The sequence below is a fragment of the Nicotiana attenuata genome, chromosome 1 (assembly GCF_001879085.1).
Source record: "Nicotiana attenuata strain UT chromosome 1, NIATTr2, whole genome shotgun sequence".
NCBI classification, from domain to species: Eukaryota; Viridiplantae; Streptophyta; class Magnoliopsida; order Solanales; family Solanaceae; genus Nicotiana; species Nicotiana attenuata.
In genome coordinates, this window is record NC_031989.1 from 2,851,287 (window position 1) to 2,861,512 (window position 10,226).

The following is a 10,226-nucleotide window of genomic DNA, read 5'->3' on the forward strand; positions in this document are numbered from 1 at the left end:
ATAACTCTATTTAAAGATACATGCAACAATTAGTAATGCAAAGAACTATTAATACTAAAATTGTGAAATCAAATCCCTAAATGCCAATGCATATTTTGGTATTTTCATATGGATTAAAATGCACAAATAAAAATGCAACAATTACCAAAGAATGCCACAAAATTCAAAAAAATTTATAAAATACTAGAAAAAATTGTTTTGTTTGAAATTTTGGGAATTATTGCTTAGGGCAAAAATCACGTGCTCACAGAGGGTATCAAATGGTATACGTGTTTGGGTGGTTGAAAGAGGGCCTCACAATCCCTGAAAATGCCAAGTACAACACATGCAACTTGAGGATGAAAATTGAAGAGCACACACAACATTTTTTTTGCGACTTCAGCATTGATATTACCGATATGCCTTCCACTTTTCTTTAGCGCCTTGTCAAGCACAAAACCCTCGTTGGGTGATTCCTTCTTCACAATGGATATCCTCCGTCAATTCGGAGAAAACTTTCTTGACTTTATCTTGTAACTTGAGATGCACTTGAACTCAAATTTGCTTGCTTCAAATCGTCAGAGATGCACTCTCCCTTAACGAATTCTTGTCATCCTATTAACTTCCCAAACTATTTGCCCCAGTTTCACATGGTTCGGGCTTCAAGTAATCTCAAAATTCCTTTACTTATTTTCCTCAAATGTCCCTATCATCTTCAAAATTATTTTATTGCTTCATGATTAAACTAACTTTTAAGACCAAGCCTAGAATTATGCGTGCATGTCATGTCACTAGAGCCAGCAAGAAAAGAACTATAAAAGGAAAAGAGAACTAAACAAAAATGACTAGAAATGATAGAAAACAGAGAATTGCATTAGACAAACGGTGAAAGGGTTTGAACAACAAAACAAGCAAACTAAACTGGGGTTAAAACCCTGGAACAAACCTAGACAGCACTAAACGAGCTACTAAGACTAAACAAACCAGGCAAAATGAAAGGATAGAAGGGTTTGAGTCACAAGACAATATCCGGATTACAACCCTGAAATAAACCGGACAACAGAAATGACAATAAATAAACCACCAAGACTCCTTCTCGGATAGCCAAGAAAGGAGCGTCTTTCCAATTAACAAGCTCGGCATCTTAGCCACTAAGATCCACATCGATATTACCAAGACCATTACCAATTTCAATATCATTAACCTCAGTCGGCAAGTTCCCAAGAGGATTTGCATACTCCCTGTCACTGTCCTTGATCACAATTATCCCTTCTTGAATCATTCTTTCTATTTCCTTTTTCAAACCACGATAATCTTCAATGCTATGACCTTGGACATTAGAGTGGTACATACACCGTACAGTATGATCAAAACCTTTTGCATATAAGTCCGGAGTATAGCCGAGAAGCGGCTCAATCAGGCCAGAATGTTTTAACTTCTCAAGCAAGTTTGTGTAGGATTCTCCGATGGGCGTGAAATTATCTTTTTGCCTTTGTTTCCCTCCATGCCTCAGTTTTTTGGGATTTTTGGATGTTTAAAAATGCTGTGAAGGCGCACGAGAATTTTGGGATGCTGGTGCTCGCCCTAGGGAGTGACCTAGTGGTTGGACAGATGGCCAGATGTTGTTCGGGATAATACTGGGTAGATTATGTAGAGTTTGGGGATGTTCATGGGGTCGGTATTGAGGCCGAAATATTTTTAATGAGCTGAGGCGGTGTCAACTGGATATCTTCTTCGAGGTACCGGAGGAGGCTAATGTTCAACTAGTAAGGGAGTTCTATGCGAACTTGCCAGAACATGAGAATGGGGTTGTGATGGTGCACAATACCCCGGTAAATGCATCCCTCGACACCATCCACAAGGTATACAGGCTGCCAGTGTTCAGGGGTGAAGTTGATCCTTATCGTACTTTTCAGCGGTTCACGGGCCTTGTGGGGAACTCTTCTTGATACTATCTGTGTGCCGGACGGAGAACGCCTATGGATCACGCCCAGAATTACACTTAACTCCCACTGTCTGAATTGGGAGGCTAAGTGTTGGCTCACCATTGTCAACAGTCGATCGTTGCCATCCAACAACACGACTGATGTCAATCTACCACGAGCATCAGCAATCCACTGTTTCATGTCCCACAATGATTTTGATGTGGCCCGGCTCATCCATGAAGAGATGTTCATCAGATCACATGAGCTAATCAAGGGCCACTACTTCCCTTCGCTGATAGCCCAGCTGTGCCGTATTGCTAGAGTCCCTGAAGACCCTCGGGTTGATGGGAGATTGCCACTGAAAGCCCTGTTCCGGGCAAAAAAAATAGAATTGGACGAGAGCTGGTGGTGAGTGTTGATGACTCTGATGATGATTCAACTGATGATGATGATGATGCTGAGATAGCTGAGGTTCCTCTTCCTCCGAGAGTTGATGTGGCAGGCCCATCACACCCACGCCGGAGCACCCGTATGACAGCTTTGGAACAGGAGATGGCTGGGTTGCGTACCTCAGTCATTGATTTGGGTTCCCGTGTTGAGGCGGTGGCTGAGAGGCAAGTGAAGTCGGAGAAGAAATTCTTGGGCTGGTTGAGAGCTCTGGGACGTGCTTGCAACGTGAACCCAGACACCATCTCCGATCAGGAGAGAGCCTTCGGGGAAGTTCCTCAACCTCATTGTTCTTTAAATTTTTAAGCCATGGGGACATGTCTTCATTTTAAGTGTGGGGTGGGGGATACTTCATTGTATGTTTGTAATCGTAACAATTGACTGTTTGATTTTATTTGTTTTGTTTTGCTTTGTTTGTTTTGATGCTAGAGTAGTAGTTCATTAGGAAAGTTAAAATAGTAAATGACTTGTCCCGACGACAGATCTCTTTCGGCGGGGTTCTTGAGGGACTAAGTTTAAAAAAAATGGAATATGGAGACTCTTCGTGATGACGGATCCTTTAGACAATTTTCTTAAGGGAAGTTAGTCTAGAGAAAACACCAAAAAGATTTTTTTTATTTTATTTTTAGGTAGTGTAGTAACTCCCCCTTGGTTTTTCTTTGGGCCACGGTTCTTTTTCAAGGGTTTAGCTTGAACCGGGTATAAGTAGTTTTTGTTTATTTTTGTTCTTTTTAGTTTTTAGATTAGGAATAATGGGCTACGAGACAAAATCAAAGGAAAAACCCTTAGCGTTGCTCACTTGAACACAATAGACACTAGAGTGTAACGCTTAACTTCATTGGTTGAATCCTGTTAAAGTGCCTTAAAATTGTATGTTTGCATCTAACTTGAACACTCAAAAGAGAATGTCTTGATAAACCAATCCGGAGTGAGTCATGTGCCATGTGTGTGTGAGTTTTTACTGTATTCCATGATTCACATTTGATGCCTAGAACTTGCCCTGTGTGTTTACAAAGCGAAATTGTAGTTTCATTCAGTTTTAGAAGTGATATAGGCATTTCTTTGTTGAGCCAGACATATAAAGTAAACCCACCTGAATGCAATACATCTAAGTTAACCCCGTTGAGCCTATAAGCCTGTTTCTTTGGCAACCACATTGCGAACCTTACCCAATTGTTTGAATAGCCTGCTGTTTGAACCCTTTTACCTCCCAATAAGCACTTGAATGGTATTGAAAATATGCAAAAGCAAAAGTGCGGGGTGGTGGTTTGGTTTTTGAGTGGAACCATTGAGATATAGAAAACGTGCTGAATTTTGAAGCATAAAAGAAGGAGCACCACGAAAAGAAAAAAGAAAGAAAATGAAGTTATAAATAATTATAGTGGTTGCCAAATGGTAGCTTGTACAAATTACACCTAATGGATGGGGATGTTTTAAACAAATGTGGTGGAGTGTTTGGTTGGCACAACTATGATCTTTAAGTTTAATGTAATTGTATTAAAAGTGCTTAGGGAGGTTAGTCACTATATCTAAATATATCCTACCCGTCCCTTAGCCTACATTACAACCAAGTAAGTCCTATTGATCTTAGACTGAGTGGGCTCAATTAGTAGAGTATTACACTACGGGCAAGCCTATGGTGCATCTTCGTGGCATGTGAATGTTCTTTTTGAAAGTGAGCGAATTTTGTCTATCTTAGTTTCTAATTGTTCTAATTATCATTATATGTGAAACTACTCTCTTGTGTGATGTGCGGGCATGCAATTCACAAAGGAAAGGTAAGTCTTGACTCTTGTATAGAGTGGTTTGAGTACGTGCGAATGTTGCATGGCACGAAAGGTTTGACTCTCGAGGTAAAGGTTGTTCACTACTAGGTGCAATTTTTGTAAAATGTTCATGGTGTGAGTCGTTAAGGGAAAAGCTTAGGGAAGGAATTTTGATGGACTGTGGTGGATTGCTCGAGGACTAGCAATGATTTAAGTGTGGGGTGTTGATAGTAGGCTATATAGTTGATATGTACACCTTAATATGACCATGCTTTGTTGTTGTTTTATAGGTAAATTGCCAACAAAATGCTCTAAATAGTGTTCTTTTGTTTCGCAGGGAATATTATATGTGAGGAAGCAACATGGAGTGTTTTGGAGGCGATAATGTGAAGAAAACACCCACTCGAGAAGCACCCGAGCACGAAGAAGCAGAAAATGGCCTGGGCAAGAAGTCCACCGCGATCGCGGTGGAACCGCGGTGGACCGCGGCAGATTAAAAAAGTGAGGCAGAAAGATCAGCTTTCACCGCGGTCGACCGCGGTTGGCCGCGACCGCGGTGCACTGTTCACGCTGCTGGAAGTTTGAGGACCAAAGTGTAATTTCGGGGAAACTTTTGTAAAACCCTTATAAGTTTTAGAAACTCGCCCAAGATTGTTTTAAGCTTGTTTTTTAGACTACTCTTGGAGGCAAGAAAAAGTGTGAGAAGGTCAACCAAACATTAGAGTTTTTCTATCTCCTTTTTAATTCTTGAAATTTTCCATTATGAACAATCTAGTGGTTTTCTCTTATTTTGTTATGAGTAGCTAAACAATTATCTAGGGTTGATGGAACCAATTGTTGGTTGAAGTTTTGACTCAATTTGTTATAATCGAGCCGGAATTATTATATGATTGTTCAACTACGTTTTGTATGGTGATTAATTGAATGAGCCCTTGATTAATCGTGTCTAATTACCTCATAGTGCTTGAGAAAGAATATTAGGTTAGATAGTTGTTGAACAACACCACTTTTGAGTAATTGAAGAGATTCATTACTTGAATTTAAAGTGGGTTTAGAGATAACAAAACTTTGGTGGGATAATTTAGAGTTGCACACATATTGTCAACGAGAGTAGTTCGAGAGAATGCTCTAGTAAATTATTATAGTTGATCGAGAGATAATTACGATAACCCATAACTCTTAATCCTCATAAAGTATTACGGCGAGACTATAGCGAAAGAGTCAAGATATAAACTAGCAATTGGGGAAATCACTGCCCTAGACCTTTTTACCATTGAATTATCTTTGCTTTAGCTTACTGTTATTTTTAATAGTATTTGAAGTAGTTAAACAAAAACCCAATCTTTATTGATCAAAAATCTTGCATCTAGAAATTGGTTGAGTTGATAATAACATTGCTGAAGAGTGTAATAGATAGGTTAGTTCCCTGGGGATTCGGCTCCGGACTTAAAACCGGATTATATTTACAGCGACCGCTTAGTCCTTTTTGTAAGGCATAGTTGGGCGTGATCAATACCCAACAATCTTCCGCTCGAACTAAGTTCCACGTGGTCCACTATCACGGTCTACAAGTCTCACCCTCGAACCAATTTCATATGGCCACTACCACGATCTACGTCAATTTTGAGATTCACTGTGTGCCACCCACATCGTTAGAGTATTTATGGCAACTGAAGTCCACAACTAGCTTCTTTTTTTGTACGCATCTCCAAGCTCGTAAGGGTAAGCAAACTGAGCCCGACACCGTAACTCTGCCATTGTCATGTCCCGTTGAACTTGGGCTCTGATACTGCTCAATAAGCTCAAAGAGATTCTTAACATGGTGTGATATTGGTTGCTTTCGGGCAAGTTCGCACGGCTTTCTCAAAAGGCCTCACACTATTAAAAGATCTTTACATCTTATATATAGGCTCTCAATCTTTTCATCTACCGATGATGACGTTGTTCGCACACCCAATAAAACTTATCATATTTCTCCATTTAAATTCACAGTCTTAACTCCCTGCAAAAATTTTAGAAATGATAAGTTTATATAAGCTCAAGATATAATATCTTACCACCTTTAGTTTGCACTATCAAGATTTGCTTTATCCAAAATGGTTCACATTCGTGATAGCTGAAATTCTCTAGCAGAAAGATGATATTTCTGCTACTCAAAAAGTGTCTAATATGAATGTCAAGCTGAGATTTCTTTTGGCAGAATGTAAGAATATTGGATAAGTTAACCAAATTTAGGACAAGACAAGTTTGTAAAACTGGCACATTATTATTATAAATAAATTACTGACAATGCTAAGATTCCTTTGGGCAGTGGAAATATCCAACTATATATGTAAAGATGGTATATACAATAATGCAAAAGATCCTTAGGAATACAAGTTTTCTAAAGTTCTTGAAGATAGTTTGTAGCCAAACCTACTTTTTTTCAAGTTTCTGTGAAAAGGGCTTTCATTTATAATTTACAACAACTAGAAACTGAAACATCATTCCACTTGGCATAAAAAACTTACATGGTACAATTCAAGAATTTACATTGAAATAGCAATTAAGACAGTAGCATATTAAAGTTGGTATATTAATTTGTCCCATAAGTGGACTATATAACAGGCTGAAAAATACAATACTTTTACATGGGGTGTACGTGAACCAGTTTGGTTCGGTTTTTATCAAAATCGAACAAACCAACTATATCGATTTGGATTAGTTCGATTTTATCGAATTTCTTGGGTTTCTCGATTTTTTTGTTACATGAATATGTATCATTTCAATCTTACTTTAACTTGATAAGTAAACATATGTTTAGTAAAAATTAAAAAAATTAACAAATATATGATCTATTAACATATTCTTACAGAAAAATTTTCTTGGTAATATATGATAGTTATTTTTTAGTCGTCTGACAATAATTTTTTGTTGATGTACACTTTCAAGGTTAACTGAATTTAGTAATTAAACATAAAAATCAATATGATACCTATATAATAATATATTTTATTTAATTTTAAATTATTAAAATACCACTTCAAATTCGAAAAAGATATAAGAATTCAATTGATCTTGACATATGAATATGGAAGAACAAAGAAATTGACACATTTCACTAACACTTGATAAGAAAGTGATTATACAACCCATTATTTAAAGTTAATAAAAATAGAGCACTTCATATTTAACAAAATATTACATCCCATAAGAGAATTCCAAACAGTTCTAGATATTTTTTTAAGAAAAATCTATGAAAAGTCTTAAAAGTATATATAAAAATTATATATTTATATATCGATTTTGTTCAAATTTTTTTACTCAATACTAAATTAAATCAAATCAAACCTTATCGGACATTTAATCAATTTGGTTTGACTTTTTGATTTGGTACGGTTTTTTTGGTTTGATTTGTACTTTTACATCACCTTCTCTTTTCTTTTTCTAAGACATTGTTTGACCAAGCGTCTAAAATTAGCTTATTTTAAAAAGTATTTTTCTCAAAAGTGCTTCTCTAGCAAGTATTTTTAGTAAGAAGCACTTTGTATTTGCTAATCAATTTGAAAATATTGTTGAACAATAATTAGTGATTGGTCAAACTTTTAAAAAGTACCGTTAGTATATTTTTTCAAAAATACTTTTCGGGAGAACCTACTTTTATCAGTTTCTCATAAACAACTTATGTTTTTACTCAAGTCTACTTAGAAACATATAGGCTTTCAAAATTATTGAAGTAGAAGATAGTAAGTAGATTACTGTAGACAAACCTACTATCCAAGTTTCTTTGCAAATTGCTTTTATTTATTTCATCCCAACTAGAAACTGAACTATCATTCCACCAGGCATAGAAAACTAATTATAGAACTACCTCCAACAATTTATATTGAAATAGGATTTCATGCTTGGGTGTGTTAAATTTGGTATATTAAATTGTCATATTATATTTTGTGGGATTGATCTTTGGAGAGGAAAGAAGGCAAGGAAGAATAAATATCACTTTTCTCACCACTAAAACCTTAGATTCACCTAAAATTTAAAGGAGAGTAAAATTGGCTCATTTATTATGTATCAATTAAGTGAAATAATAATGATTTACTTCCAATTAGGTTGTATCATTACTGGAAGAAGAGTAAAAGTTTATATTTCACACTTTTCTATCAATTTCGGTTGGATTGGAAATGCTGACACGATATCTCATCTAAAAATTTAAGCGGTTAGAGAAATCACACTTCTATTTATTTAATTATGTCTTCAACACGCCCTCACGACTTCTACTTGCTCTAATACCATGTTAAAGTGTGTGTTTATATCATCTAAAAGTTTAAATGTTACAGAGACCACAATTTTATTTAGGCAGAATGGCCTAAATGGCACCTGTACTTCACCCTCTTTGTCATGCCGGTCCCCAAACTTACATATTTGCCAATTAAACACTTATACTCATTCAAAACGTGAATAATAAACGCTTATCCAAGGAGGCTGCCAGTGCGTGTTTGACAATTGCCTACACGTAGGACGCCACGTCAATAAAATATATCCACGTAGGCTCCAAGTCACATCTGATGGCCAAATAGGATAAAAATTATTTACCCCCCCCAAACCCACATTTCTCCTCATTTTACAATTACCCCGCTAAATTAGGGCTTAGATAGTATCGAACAACAGTGAGTCGCTCCTCTCTTCTCCGTCGTTCTTGCCAGGATTTTCATCTGTACAATTGTTATCAAAGTTTGTGGGGTAAGTTTCTTCATTTATTCTTCATATTTTGTCTTTATTGTTCTTCATTTCCTTCTATTTATGGGGATTTTGCTCTGTTTAGGGTTTTTTAGGGGGAGGTTGGGTTAGGTCGTAATTGTTGTTTAATATCCCTTAATATATAGGGCTTTTGTTGTGTTTTGCTACATGTTAGAGTGAAAGGCCTTTTTAATGTAGTGTCATGCATGTAATGGCATATTTGGTTATTCTCTTTAGTGTTTTGGGTTTTTGTTTTCAAATCAGAATTTCATCCTAGTGTCTTGGGTTTTTGTTGGGTCTCGTTCATGTTAGCGGTCCACCACAGTATTTTCTGAATATTATAAGGCATTGTGGGGACGAAAAAGGAATCTTGGATGCTTTTTTACTTTAAAAATCTGTCTTTTTTGTTGGTTTGTTTATGGAGTTGTGTAAAGGTGCAACTTTTGATAACAAATAGTCATTGATAACACTGTTTTTTTTTTGTTACTTTGCAGGTATGAAAAGAAAATGGCTTCAACCCTAGTTAACCTACAAATCCACCATATGGTAATTTTGTATCCGACCCTGACCTATGGTATGCAAATGGACTAACTTGTCCTCGCTTAGCTACAGTTGATGTGGATGAGCTACATGTTATATTGTTTCACAAGTTTGCTAGGGACTTAGGATTTTTNCTAGATTTTAAGCCCCGTTTTGGCCATTACATTTTTGGCTACCGTTTTTTCCTAAATCTTTTTTTTGAAAACTATTGTTTGTTTATAGATTTAATGATCTATTTTTTGAAAAATTTTTTGAAATTATTTTTCAAATTTCCCAAAATCTAGTTTAGGTAGATTTTGGGTGAAACTTGTTCTCCCACTCATAAAACTTCAAAATTTTTTTCAAGGCAGAATGGCCTAAATGGCACCTGTACTTCACCCACTTTGTCATGCCGGTCCCCAAACTTACATATTTGCCAATTAAACACTTATACTCATTCAAAACGTGAATAATAAACGCTTATCCAATGAGGCTGCGAGTGCGTGTTTGACAATCGCCTACACGTAGGACGCCACGTCAATAAAATATATCCACGTAGGCTCCAAGTCACATCTGATGGCCAAATAGGATAAAAATTATTTACCCCCCCCCCCCAAACCCCACATTTCCCCTCATTTTACAATTACCCCGCTAAATTAGGGCTTAGATAGTATCGAACAACAGTGAGTCGCTCCTCTCTTCTCCGTCGTTCTTGCCGGGATTTTCATCTGTACAGTTGTTATCAAAGTTTGTGGGGTAAGTTTCTTCATTTATTCTTCATATTTTGTCTTTATTGTTCTTCATTTCCTTCTATTTATGGGGATTTTGCTCTGTTTAGGGTTTTTTAGGGGGAGGTTGGGTTAGGTCGTAATTG